Source organism: Syngnathus floridae, chromosome 16 (assembly GCF_059516105.1).
Source record: "Syngnathus floridae isolate MCC-2025c chromosome 16, RoL_Sflo_1.0, whole genome shotgun sequence".
Lineage (NCBI taxonomy): Eukaryota > Metazoa > Chordata > Actinopteri > Syngnathiformes > Syngnathidae > Syngnathus > Syngnathus floridae.
The window spans coordinates 3,979,350-3,992,171 of record NC_142428.1 but is presented as its reverse complement, the minus strand read 5'-3'; the positions used below and the strand labels follow the sequence as shown (position 1 = coordinate 3,992,171).

At 44.0% G+C, this 12,822-nt stretch overlaps 1 protein-coding gene across 5 annotated transcripts in view; it reads left to right on the top strand.

The window, feature by feature from the left end:
• Positions 1-12,822, top strand: part of meis2a (Meis homeobox 2a) — a 132,167-nt gene that overhangs the window by 747 nt on the left and 118,598 nt on the right. For 3 of the 5 annotated variants that reach the window (XM_088401044.1, XM_088401036.1, XM_088401041.1), the window contains exons 2-5: positions 52-160; positions 473-624; positions 3,790-3,896; positions 8,102-8,198. The gene's annotated coding sequence lies outside the window, so the exon portion shown is untranslated. Of the gene's footprint in view, positions 1-51; positions 161-472; positions 625-3,413; positions 3,588-3,789; positions 3,897-8,101; positions 8,199-12,822 lie in introns of those variants that run through there. The other 2 variants (XM_088401038.1, XM_088401037.1) reach the window with 2 other exon arrangements.

Genomic DNA, 12,822 nt, shown 5'->3' with positions numbered 1-12,822 from the left:
ATATCTTTGCCCCAGTCTTTTCCCCTTCACAATCTTTACTTAATTCCACAGAAACATGGAAATTGTATCGACAGCGAGAGGGCACACAGTCACAACACGTGGAATGACATCAGATCCCGTTCATGATTTCTGTGGTCAAAACAAGCTAGCTGTAATCCAGGTTTGAAAAACATTAAACCAGATCTGTATTGACATTTTCCTGCCATATTTCACAACAAACGCACATCACACAAGCATGTATGCCTAAATGTAAATGTTTACACAAGTGACAATTAAGGCATTCTATTATACGCCAACAGAAATGCGATATATTAGAGAAAAGCACAGTGAGGTATGTGTGTACGTTAGCCTGTTACTGGTTTATGGAGGATGTCATAAAATGGACGGTACCATTAAGATTCCAGGGAGGGGGGGGGGGGGGGGGCGAGACTCCCGCCAGTTCTGAAGAACCCCCCTATCCTGTTTGTTTTAGATGTGTCCCTCCTGTAACACACCTGATTCAAATCAGCTCACCAGCAAGACTCGAAGAAGCCTGAAAATAAAAAATAAAAAACCTCTGAAAATGGAGGAAAATGGAGGAAAGAAGCCCCCCAAGACCAAGTTCGGACACCCCCTGTCCAAAAGGTAGAAGCAAATTACACAAAATAAAACAAAATGTCAAATATATGTGAATGGCAAGAGAGCAACAACCATAATGGATTTGGCGCCCAAATCTGACATGTAATAATTGCTACTTTTTTTGACACTACTCAACGTTGACGACATTTTAGCTGTTTGCTTGACTTTAGGCCGTCATTATCGTCACTTGTTTCAGTTTTTCAGTAAATACAAACGGCGTGCTGCTTTTGTTTTGAAGCTAAACTTGACAGTCAATGACTAGCTGCCATTCTCACAAGGTAACAATTTTTAAGTGTCTTAATTGCAGGGTGGTGACTACTAAAGGTATTGGGTCTAAAGAAAAAGGGCTCTGTAGGCATGTCTGACTGGTTCTCTCTATGAAATATGACCACGAAGAACATCACATGCTCATTGGCATGGTGCGCCAAATGCTTTTGGTTTTCATGCCGACATTGTCTTCATGTTCTCAGCGCATGGGTGAAGTTTGTCTTATGATTGCAATCAAGGATGTTGATTCAGATGGAAGGTCAATACAGTTGAAAAGCCCTTGAGGGAAAACGCATACTTGGGATGGTCTAAGTTCTGCAAATAGCCAGAAAGTCAAATAAGTGTGGAGCCAAAAACGACGGGGTTAAACGGTACCTAAATTGAAAGTTCCGGGCTCTAAATGAACACATTTGAAAGACTTTGTTGCTTTCAGCCGGTGTCAACACTGCCCCCCCTCGTACTATTTCCTATTGTCCGTCTGCTGTGCGTGGGTTTGATTGAAACCCGATCCAGGAGGGGGAAGCTGGTGTTTAGGGTGAGGCGGACGGGTCCCGGTGCTGCCCGATGGGTGTTTATTTGGGCGGCTTCGCTCGGCTTCCCTGTAATCATGCTCCGACCCCACAGGATAGAGCGGATAAATGAATATGTTGGAGGGGAAGTTGCAGATGACTGTTTACCATTCTCATGGGGACGAGAGGGAACAGCGTGTGTGTTTGTGTGTGTGTAAATCAGGCCATGTTGAAGCATTTGCAGATGTTTGTGTCATGCAACACGGTCCAAGGGGAACATTCTGACCACCGCAATCTGTTAACGAGCCGGACTTTTGCATTTGACCGAGAGGACATCTTGATTTGGATCAAACATGATGTTCTTACGGGAACTAGTAAATGTCTAAAACACTGCCTTTCTGGCTTCTTGCTTAATGCTAATGCTAATTAGCATCTATATTGCAGCGCTTTAACATGAAGCGATGTATTGAAAACAAAAGTGCACATGACAACCTCAAATTTAAGGTCCTCAAATTTCTGTTAATTAAAATACTGTGGTGTCTTCCAAGTAACTAAGTGGGGGAAGATGGGAAGCTACCAGGAAATCACCTGCAGGCAAAACTGTTTGGAGTTTATTTACTTAACTGTAGGTGAGGGGGATGAGGTGTCTTTTGTTTGGATGAGCCTGTACAAAAAAGCATTTTAGAATGATACTCAACAATTTCCTAATGTACTGGCAGTGAAACTGTCCGAAACAAAAGTATTATCTGTATTTATACATATTTGGGCCCTAAGTATTGTGTAGTAAAGTCAATATTATTACAATAACCAAATGACTGTTGAAGATTCCGAACAGGAATTCCGGGAAAAAATAAATAAACCCCGAAAGCCCATTTGAGAAATCAATTGATAAAGACAAAAAGTTTGTCTATAGGTGCTGCTTGTTTGGTTAGCAACAGAGGATCAGTATGTAACACTTTTCTACACTTACAATCTGTTTTTTTTCCAATAGGTGTCTAGTGGAAGGGTCCATTTATTTGGACCAATGAGGGAAGGGCGCCGACTGTTTGAGGAAATAACGGCGTACATTTTCTGAACAATACGCGACCCCCCCCACCCCGACCCCTTCTCAGCTTTACTCCCGCCGTGGGCCTCTTCCACCTAATCCTCTCTCGCTCATCTGGGAACCACCAGCAGCACCCCTCTATGAAGAGATGCATTGTGCCTAGATTATTTGATTGTTTTCAGATGTCGGAGCTTTTCCGACACAAGTGTAGGGAGAGGGAAAGGGGGGGGATCGGCCTTTGGGCTAACAGACACTCCGGGAAGGGTGGGGTCTGGCATTGGGACACAAGTCAAAGGAAGTGACCCCTGCAAAGGCCGATGACAAACAATGCGGTCTCACAAACTTCGGAACATACCACTCCCGCCAGATCCAAAGGGGGTCGGCGGAAGGAAGGAAGGAAGGACGGCATTCGTCCTCTCTCTTCTTAATGCGGCATCCATTCATTGGGTGGCCAGGGAGCCACTTCACTGATGAAAAGTCGTCACATGGGAAAGGGAGAGAAGTGGGTGGAGGGGAGAAGACAGGCTGAAGAAAATGCTTGGAGGTGGGATCAGGGGGGGGGGGAAAGTGAGGAAGGGGAGCGTGACAGTGAAGGAGGAATGGTCCCGTCAAGCGTGGGGTCCCGTGTCTGTCCAATCGCACCAAACCGGCAACTTGTGTACAGGGGGAAGCAGCGCATGAACTGAATGGCGCTTTTGTTTCTCAAAGCCATGCAAGCCTACGGATGACTTTGAATCAAGATGAGCAACGACAGGAATTCCCACTCCCATTGCCCCCCCCCCCCACAACTTTTCCCATCTGATTCCCTGAATGGCAAACCTAAAGGGAACTTGAAGTGCCTGAGAAATGAGTAAAAAAACAGAATGTCGGGATTGGGAGCGTGCATAACACCGCCCCCGTGCGCTGCGTCATGCGTGACTCACCGCAGCGAATCGCAAGCGCCGTATAAACCTTCACAGCGAGCCTAGCTGTACATTCACGCCACGCGCCTTAAATAGCTTGGCCTCCTCGCCCAAGCGCTGATGAAATCCACGCATTGAGAAAATGACTCAACCGTACACAAATTAGAGACGCTGATCTTTGACATCACATCTGTTCAGATTTTTACCCGTTGGAAGTTACAGAAATGGCAGCATGTTGGATGAATGGTTAGCAGCTTGAGGTTCAGGGTTTGAATCTCCAGTTTGCGTGATTGAATCGGTTTTATCTTGCCATCCGGAAGTGTGACGGTTTTAGAAGCCTTTAAAGAGCAAGTCAAGTTACAAATTTTAACTCGTGTTAACATTCTGATGAATAACTGGGGTTTTGTTATATTAAGTGGAAAATTCCATTTGTTTTTATCCATTTCAGTGGGCGGCCATTTTGACTTCTACTGCCACTTCTAGTCGACTGAAAAGGACATCAGCGTGCCTAGTGGCTCATCTTGTGGACGGCACGTGAACAAACCCAGAAAACAGGTGAGCCTTGATGATCATTACCCGAATCCTTAGGTACTGTGATTTCATTTTCAGTGGATAGGAAATAGCAAAATGGCCGCCTGCTTAGGTGATAAAAACAAGTACATTTTGCTGCGTATTTAGTAGTACACAAATGCAAGATAATTCCGCTGTACTGTTAAAAAAAGTAGTCACTAGGTAATAGTTAAATAGTGTGTGTGTGTACTCTGGAATGCACCTGGCCTGATATGCAGGCACAGGAATGCTGAATACCTTCTTCTCTCGCCCAGGGAGGCAGGGCTGGAATGTGGCCCAGGCCCCATTCTTCTTCTTCATCTTCTTCTCTCCAGTGCACACATACACGCACACACATGCGCTTGTGTATTTGTGTGGGCTTTTATGTTCAGGTTCAGGGGACGGGTTCTGGTGGTGGTGGCGTGATGTGGGCGTGGATGCAAGTGCTTCGATAACTTGAGAACAGCTCGAGTGACACTTTATGTGAAGCTATTTGAGCATTTAGTCCAACTCGCTTAGACTAGTAGAATGATTGTGTCTTAATAGTAACTTTTTTTGAGGAAGACAATTGCCCGCACTTCTACATGTAGTTTAAGCTGGATATCAAGGACATCGGATAAATGCTCAAACTGCTTTCCATAAACTTGGCAGTTCTTTTCAGTCCTTCTTTTTATTTCAAGTGTGTCCGAGGACGAGATGGCGATAGTGTGCTCACAGGGCCGTCATTCAGAGCTAATTTCCTGCATGGCAGTCTTGAGACTTGCACTTCCAATTGATTTGGGCCTAGGCCTTTTGATCCCGCTCATAGTACCAGGAAGGGCTGGGTTCTCTCTAAAAAACAAAAAACAAAAACATAAATAAAAAACCTTAAAAATAAAAAGACAAACAAAAGGGGTCTGTACAAAATCTGTCAGATGATGATGGCCGTGGAATGGTCAGTGTCATAATTACTGGTAAGTGCATCTGTCCCATTGGTTAATGATGATTTCTTTTTAAAGTGCTTAACTTATTTTTACGCTTGTACAACTGATGGTGCCATTGATAATACAGCTGCTCAATCTTCGAGCCATGCTCTGTTGTAATTTGGAGTTGTAATCAATCACATTCAGATACCTTTATGGCCTTGCAAACAGTTATATAAGTCATATCTCAGATTCCATTATATGATAATAAACAAAAATGGGCAACAATTTGTGTCTGCGGAGGTTTTAGTTTGGATTGCTTGAATGAACAAGAAAAAGGGATGTTGCTAGGTGAAATCTGAACTGCTTTGTCAATCTCTTATTTTGGTCTGTACTGACACACTGTGGCTAAAAGTCGCGTTACAGTTATAGGAAAACATTAGCACCACCCTGTGGACATTTCTGGTATTACATCAACTACTTGTGAATTGTTGGATTCGTTAATGAATATAATTAGCTTGACAGTTCCACTTTACTTCTTCTAGCAACGACACCAATTATAATGTATTTTGTAATATCTATAAATTAAAGTTTAAGTAACACGTGGATTTGTTTTTCTTCCCCAAAACGTCATTGCCATAAATTATTATACCCTATTTAGTATTATAAGGTACTCAGGTGTAAAATAACCACCATAAAAGCTACTTTTATCGAACTTTGTCAACAAGTGATGCTTGACTCACAGCATCCACTTAGTGATCTGCTTTACTACCTAATGACACAGAAGCTTAAGTGACAAAATGGCTGCAAATATGCAAATGAGATGAGTTTATCGTGGATAAACAGACGTTTTAAGATATTGAGGAAACTTCGCTGTAGCCCCCCCAAAATGTAGCACACTGACGCGTCTCCTCCAGGCCTGCCCAGTCACCGCGACTTTGATCAGCGTTCATCCCGTCACCGCGAAGGGATCAGCGTCATTTGTCATTTAGCACACCCTGCTGGGAAAACAAACAGCAATTGCAGCTTCTTGGCCAGACATCATCTTCTGGCATCCTGATAATTCAAAACTTTTGGTTTTGAGACTTTTGAAGTAAATGTACACACTTTTGTGTAAACGTTTGTGGAAGTGATCCCAAATGTCCGCTAGAGGGCGACATTGAAATCTATTTAAAGTCTGTTGCGTCTGAGTGTTCAAAACTAGCACATTTTTTAGGCTCAACGAATCAATCTTGATTCAGAAACAAATGACTCAATGAATCAAAATTTCCTACTCCTAAACCAAAACAAAACTGAGATAGTTTTTGGCAATAAAGAAAGGGAATTGCTGTTGGTAAACTTTTAGAGTCACTGTCTTTCAGGACCACAGACCATGTCTGAAACCTTGGCGTGCCGAATGATTCGGATCTTGCATGCTCCAAGCATACAAGGAGAATCTGATCGATGCTTTTATCTCCAGTAGACTTAATTATTGATCTGAACACATAACTGCAGTCCTGAAGCCTTTGCACCGGCTCCCAGTCAGCTTCAGAATTATACTGGTCTATAAATCACAGAATGTCTTAAATACAGAATACATTAAAGAAAAGCCGATGGAATATGAATCGAGTAGGGTTCTGAGGTCAGTAGACTCGAGTGAATCAGTGGAGCCTGGAGTTCAAAACAAACATGGTGAAGCAGCATTGCGCTGTTATGCTGCACGCAAATGGAATGAGCTGGCAACAGAACTAAAAATAGCCTCAAGTATAAATATTTTTTTTTCCTGACTAACATTGCGGTGTAGGTCATGATTAAATAACCTCTCAGTTACATTTCCACTACGTCAAAAATGAGACAATGAGAAAAAATCCCAAGTTCCCAAAAGAGCAACTGCGCGACATCTTCTCGCTTTGTGAACCTTCAACGACTCGAGGGTAGGAAAAGCAGAGGGGAAAAGAGGATCAGGGTGGGAAAGAACGCACCACATGAAACGAGGAAGATCATCCTGTGATAAACACATAGCTACACATCCCACCGGACCCCGTTGTCTGCACGCTAAATAGCGAGCGTGTCTGCGCTCCGTCACTACAAGGCGAGCAGCCGTGCCGAATCCGTGTTTTGTCCCTAGGTTGTTCGTTTGAGAGCGTCACTTTGCATTCTCCAGACGCGGTACTCCGCAGCGCCCCTCGCGCGAGACGCGCATAATCACAGCCAACGTGGAGTGCGCCGGAACAAAGGCTGGGGATGTGTAAAGCATCATATACATAAGGCCCTTTATATTTGCAACCCTTTCAGGTAGTCTTATGGGTGTTTTGGTTTTAGGTTTGATTTGACGCGAGCGTGCACGCGCATGCACGCGCAGATCTTAGCTCAGTACTTCAAAAAGGGCAGCCCACCCCCCCTGCTGACAGACCGCATTTCAGTGGAACATGCTGCGAGAAAGACAGGAGCTGTTGTGGCTTCTCATTAAAAAAAATGGTAGACACCCTCGCAGACCAAAAGATGTGCCGTTGATTGATTGGAACTGTCAAATAAAGCATACAGGAGAGGAACCCCTTTTCCCAACCTCCAAAAAAAGACAAACTATCTACCCAAAATGATTGACTGGTTAGTTACCTAGTTGATGATGGGACAAAGACTTCTCCACTAAAAATCTGCCAATTATGCAGATTTTTTTTTTGCAGGACAAAACATTGCAGAACAGTTAAATGTCCTGCGTGTAATTTATATATTTTTCTAGGCTTTCTAAATATCTGAACAGCTGATTTATCCAAAATATCAATAATTAAATCTAGAGATAAAAGTTTATGTTGGTCTTCATATGGTCTCCACATTATTTTTTTAAATTATAAGACATAATTTATTGAAAATTATTTGGCACACCCCCAAGTTACCGATCCGGGACCGGGAGCCCCAGTTTGACAACCACCCTCACTGATAAATAAACGCAAAGCGATTGACCATCCTGAATTACCTCGCACCGCCTCTGGATGGCAGTATCAGGCTGCACGAGCTCCTTCCAACCATGTCGCCCTTCTCCCATCAATGAGGGGAGCTGTAGTGGAGGCCCCCTCCAACATGTCTCATAAATGTCAACACCAATACAAGCGAGGACCAGCGGGCCTGCACGTAACAAACAAAGACATTGTGAAAGTCTGTCAAATCTATCAACCAGGCTGAGCCGGCCACAAACTTGCATGTTCGCACCTCGCTTGGAAACTACTTTCAAATTTTGTTTGCATCGACCAGAGAATAAAATCCCAGTGTGTAAAATAGTTCATAGTCAATTTTCCTCCCTGCTTGTAAATATTCATACTTTTATTTTGACAGTGGTTGACCACTTTGAGGAGCCCGTCTGTTTGACACGGAAGACCACAGAGTAGAAGACCACTGGATCGCTACCATACGCTTGTCACGTGATCAAAAGGTAGCGTGCAATGTGTGTGTGTGTTTTGCATTATATTATTATGAATGACTTCTTACGGTCTCTCCAATGTACTTTTACTTTGCTCTATATCTGCCTCCATCCCTGGCCACTTTCTCCATTCGCCCTCTAATTATCAAGACTAGTCTTTTTTTTTTTTTTTTTTCCCCGCCCTCCCCCTTCTATTCCCATCCAATCGGCCCACAGGAGCAGGTGGATAGGAGATAACTCGCCTTTGCGCTTTTGTTTTCTGCCCGACACCGTCATTAATCATTGGCCAAGGCTGCACTTGAACGTGTAATAATAAGGACTGGCTGGCCGCGCCTTTCATTGCCGCCATGCCAAATTGGAGGTGAGCGGTCATAGGCAGACACTACTCCCCTGTCCCCAGACTGTCTCATCATTTAGGTATTTATCCATCTCGGGGCTTGTCTGCCGAGCCTCTCCCGAGAGGCCTGAGATTGTTAGGGGTGGGAGGATCAGATTTGTTGCTCCGGCTTTTTCTTTCTTTTTTTTTTTGGGAGGGGGGAGAGCTTTGATTCTGTGCCTATAAGTTAGGGATTAGAAGCAAATTTCCCACAGGGCAGCGGTGGATTTGCTGGTGTTTAAGTGTTTAACCTGACTTAGTCCTGTGAGGCAAAAAGGGGGCGTGGGCGGCCACTGGGAGGGAAGAGGAAGTGGGCTTTTAGGGAGGACGACGTGGTCAGCGGGCCCCGAGAGACCCGGGTGGACTAACGTCGAGTCGGGCAACAAAGGAAAGATTATCCACAACACGTACGCGGCACGGCGGTGTTTATTAAAGGTGGCGCAAAACCATGATGTCCGTCGGCATCAAATATTTGGTGAAAAAAAAATGCCTCATAAGTTTGGGGACAAAATGAGTCCCATTTTGTTGCTGATTTGAATCGACTATCACGACACATTTTTTGTTGGCTATACTCTGTCAAAACGGGTCGAGACCAGCAGGAGGATTCTTGTCCTGTCAAACATAATCCAGATGGATTTGGGTGATCTGAGGGCAACTTGTGTGTGCTTAGGGCCCTCCTATCTTCTGCAAACAAGGACTAAATCCTTCTCTGTGCTCGTGTTGGACGGCACCATTTTGCTTTTCATTTGAGCCGCTCGCCTACAGTACGTTGCTCAATGCGAAGGCTTAAGACCGGCTGGAACTAGTCGATACTTCCATTAAGTGTCTGTTCCCAGACCACCTTGGACTCGTTCGATCTGGTTTCTGGCGTTTATATCGTTACAGTCCCTGTCGATCCTTAGGGGCTGTTTTGAACTTCAATATTTTTTTTCTATTACAGTTTATTGTTGATTCAAGAAACTTTTGCTTAATTTTTGATTTGACTTTGAACGTAAGCTTCAATAAGTTCTCAGTTCTAATAAACTTTCCCGGCATGCATAGCAGTTCAGCGCTAGCAAATAATCTTCATTTTCCCTCCGAGTCTTGATAACTTTTAAATCACTATGACACAAAGACAGTAAAGTGTCCCGTTCCTACTTTGGAGCCATTGAGAAATATACTGCAAAAGCGTATTGATCTTTAATTAAAGAAGCTCTTAACCTTGGCTCGGTGGCGGGCCCTCAGGCCAGCGGGTTAATTAATGCACTAATAGTCATAATATTTGTGCTGTGCACGGGAGGTACATAAAAGATTATCTATTGTATGAGCAGTTTATCAGGCCAATGATGCCGGAGCCCCGTGCTGCGCGTATATCACTATTATGGTTCGGAAAAAATTCGCCATACGGTCAGAAGGGAAAGCAGGTGTAATGTCTCCCCCCTCGGTTCATGAGCAGTTTAGCAACCCCCCCCCCGATCGTTTTACCTCCTGGGATTTTTCCCCTGGCGTCGTAACCGGGCCCACATTGATGGGCCTTTTTAAAGGCGCTAACGCCTTTGCTACCTTGACAACGCGACGCCCACTGTAAGCCCTCGAAAAGATCCGCTCCTTCTCCAGAGGAGTCCCGGGTCGCACTCGAGGGAGGGGTGAGCTTCTCATCCAGCCATCAAAACACCATAGCGCTGACCTTTATGTTGCCGACCCCCGCTAACCAGGAAGGGGAGGGGGGAGCGTGTGTGCGTGACAGGCCCGACACACTGTGATATCAGCCTTTATAGCTTTATTGATTTCCTCTCAGGATGCAACTATTAACATCCAGGCGCCTGCCCCGATGTTCTCCACAGGTACGCGCGCTGTCTCATAACCCCCCCCCCCCCACGATTTTGTGGGCTCTATATGAAGTTGGGGGGGCTGCTCATGCTTTTATAATTAAGGTCAGCTGGGATGCATTACGGCATTTGGAGGTGTTAAAACAGGCCCTCCTCGGAGAATATATTGGCATTGCCCATGCTTGTAAATTAGCCGCAATCCCTGCGGATGCAAGAAAGAGGAGATGCTGGAGGGGGGGGGTCAGAATGTACACACAAGTTAAATAATAGGCAGGTAGGTCAAGCTCCAAGGTGTGTACGACTCTGACAAGGCAGGGCTAAACAAAAGCCGGGCTTTTTCTTCGCACAATGGGGACACTGTGGAGTGTGGACATGAGGACAGGGAGCAAACATAACACAAGCGTATCACAAACAACGCAAAGTCACAAGGTATTCAGCCGGACTGGTCCGACTGGGATGAGGGGGGTTCAGACGGGGGTCATTGTGGTTTTTATTCATTGCCAGGCCATTATTGAAAGTGCACATAAACAGATTTGTAACACTTTTTTTTTTAATTTGCGATGTTGTTTGAAATGAGAAGAATATAACTGCCATTAATTTCACGCAGGAAAATTAAAATGTAGTATACGGCAGAAGGAGGGCCGTAATTCCTTGAAAAATAGAAAAGTATGCAACAAAATCATGTAATAAGGGAACTGTAGTAGTCTCTTGAGGCACTCTTGACTGTATGCAGTATTTAAAAGCTCCACTTTTGTAAGACGGACTGAGAGCTTCTCGTGACCCCAAAGAAAATATCACAACTCACCACCGACGATAGTAGATTTTTTTTTTTTTTTTACACTCCGGTATTTATTTGACCATTATGTTCAATCGTCGCCATAAAAGACACACTTGGCAGCGGTGTCCTCTGAATGTCGGCGCGAGCCACTTAAATGTACCACTGGGGGATAGTGTGTTCCCGTCCAGCTCGATAAATAAAGCCAGTTTAGTTTTAGGATGTTGGGGCTTTTTTTTTTTTTCTTCCCAGAGTAGAACGCCTCGCTAATGACTTTTAAAACACAAAGCAACACTCGGTCCTTATTTCTAATCCTGCAGGTTTTTGCTGCATTTCCTCCAGCCTGACATTTTTTTTTCCCTCCACATCAATTTACACTTGTAGCATTACAGTGGGACACTGGCCCCTCCCCCTTGACCTCTGTCCTTTTGAAGAAGCAGGCGAAAGTGCATTTTGCCTGATTAATGACCGCCTCGGCGTGTACAACTCCAACTCCAGCACCTCGTCCCTGGCGTGCCGAGGTGACAGACTCCCGGGTTCCTTATGGAAATGAACGGGACAATACAAGCCAATTAGAGGCGCTTTATTAAGAATAAAAGCACCACCCAAAAAAAAAGCAAATTAATGTCAAGTCGGTAGTACATTGCCAAAGCCCACATCCTGTTAAATGGAAATTATTTTCCAAATGGCAGCGAATGGGGAGGCACAAATTACTCAATGACAAAATTTTAATATTGCATTGTGACCAATTGAATAAATAAATAAATAAATAAATAAATATTTTTTTATTGGAAAAAAAAAATATACATGTCTATATAAGGAAAATGCAAAAATCTAATTCTTCATTTTAATTTGTTACTTTTGTTAACAGTTTTGTTAGCAAGAACTACATTTTCCCACCTTTTTTTTTTATATAAGGAATGTGAAAAAAAGGGAATTAAGCATCTGCATAAGGTCTTTTGAGATCGGCCTCTTAGCCTGATACGCTGTCTCAATTTCCCCCTTTCTCTGGCCACTGCAGCGAGTATTAAAAGCGGCAAGGGGCGGGTCCTTACTTCAACGCGGCCGAATACATTGCAAAGTTGCAAAAAAAAGAAAAAAAAATAGTCTCTCGGAAATCTACTCTTTCTTTCGGGGGGAAAAAATGTCACGGCAGAGATAGGAGATTGGCACCACAAAGAGCCCAAAATAGCACCGGCTGCTACGCGTTGTCACACGAAATTTGGGCCGAGACATTGACTTTTGTTCTGCAAAGTAGTGGCCTCTGAAAGGGAGACGGGAGGTGTAAAAATTGTCATTTCTTCTCTTGGCCCCCCCCTAGTTGTAATGCATTACACTATCCCGGGGTTTTCTCCAAACTTTTTCAGCTCCAAAAAAATTAGACATGTGGTTCCTCTCGGAGGACCCATAAAACACCAACTACCAACGTTTTTTTAATTTCTTTTTCCGAAAAGTGAGGATTTTGGAGGTATGTGTACACCATTTAATTCAGTAAAGTAAGGGAAGGCTGTTTCCAAATATTTTGGCCCTCATTTGAGAGGATTACGTCCAACTTTCCTCTTTTTCCCACAACTCCAGTGAACCCAGTTCCGATACCTTGATAACAAAGGCTTCATATATTTTATGCCAGGGTTACGCCCTCGGCCACATAATAGGATTATGAATAATTATTTGCAA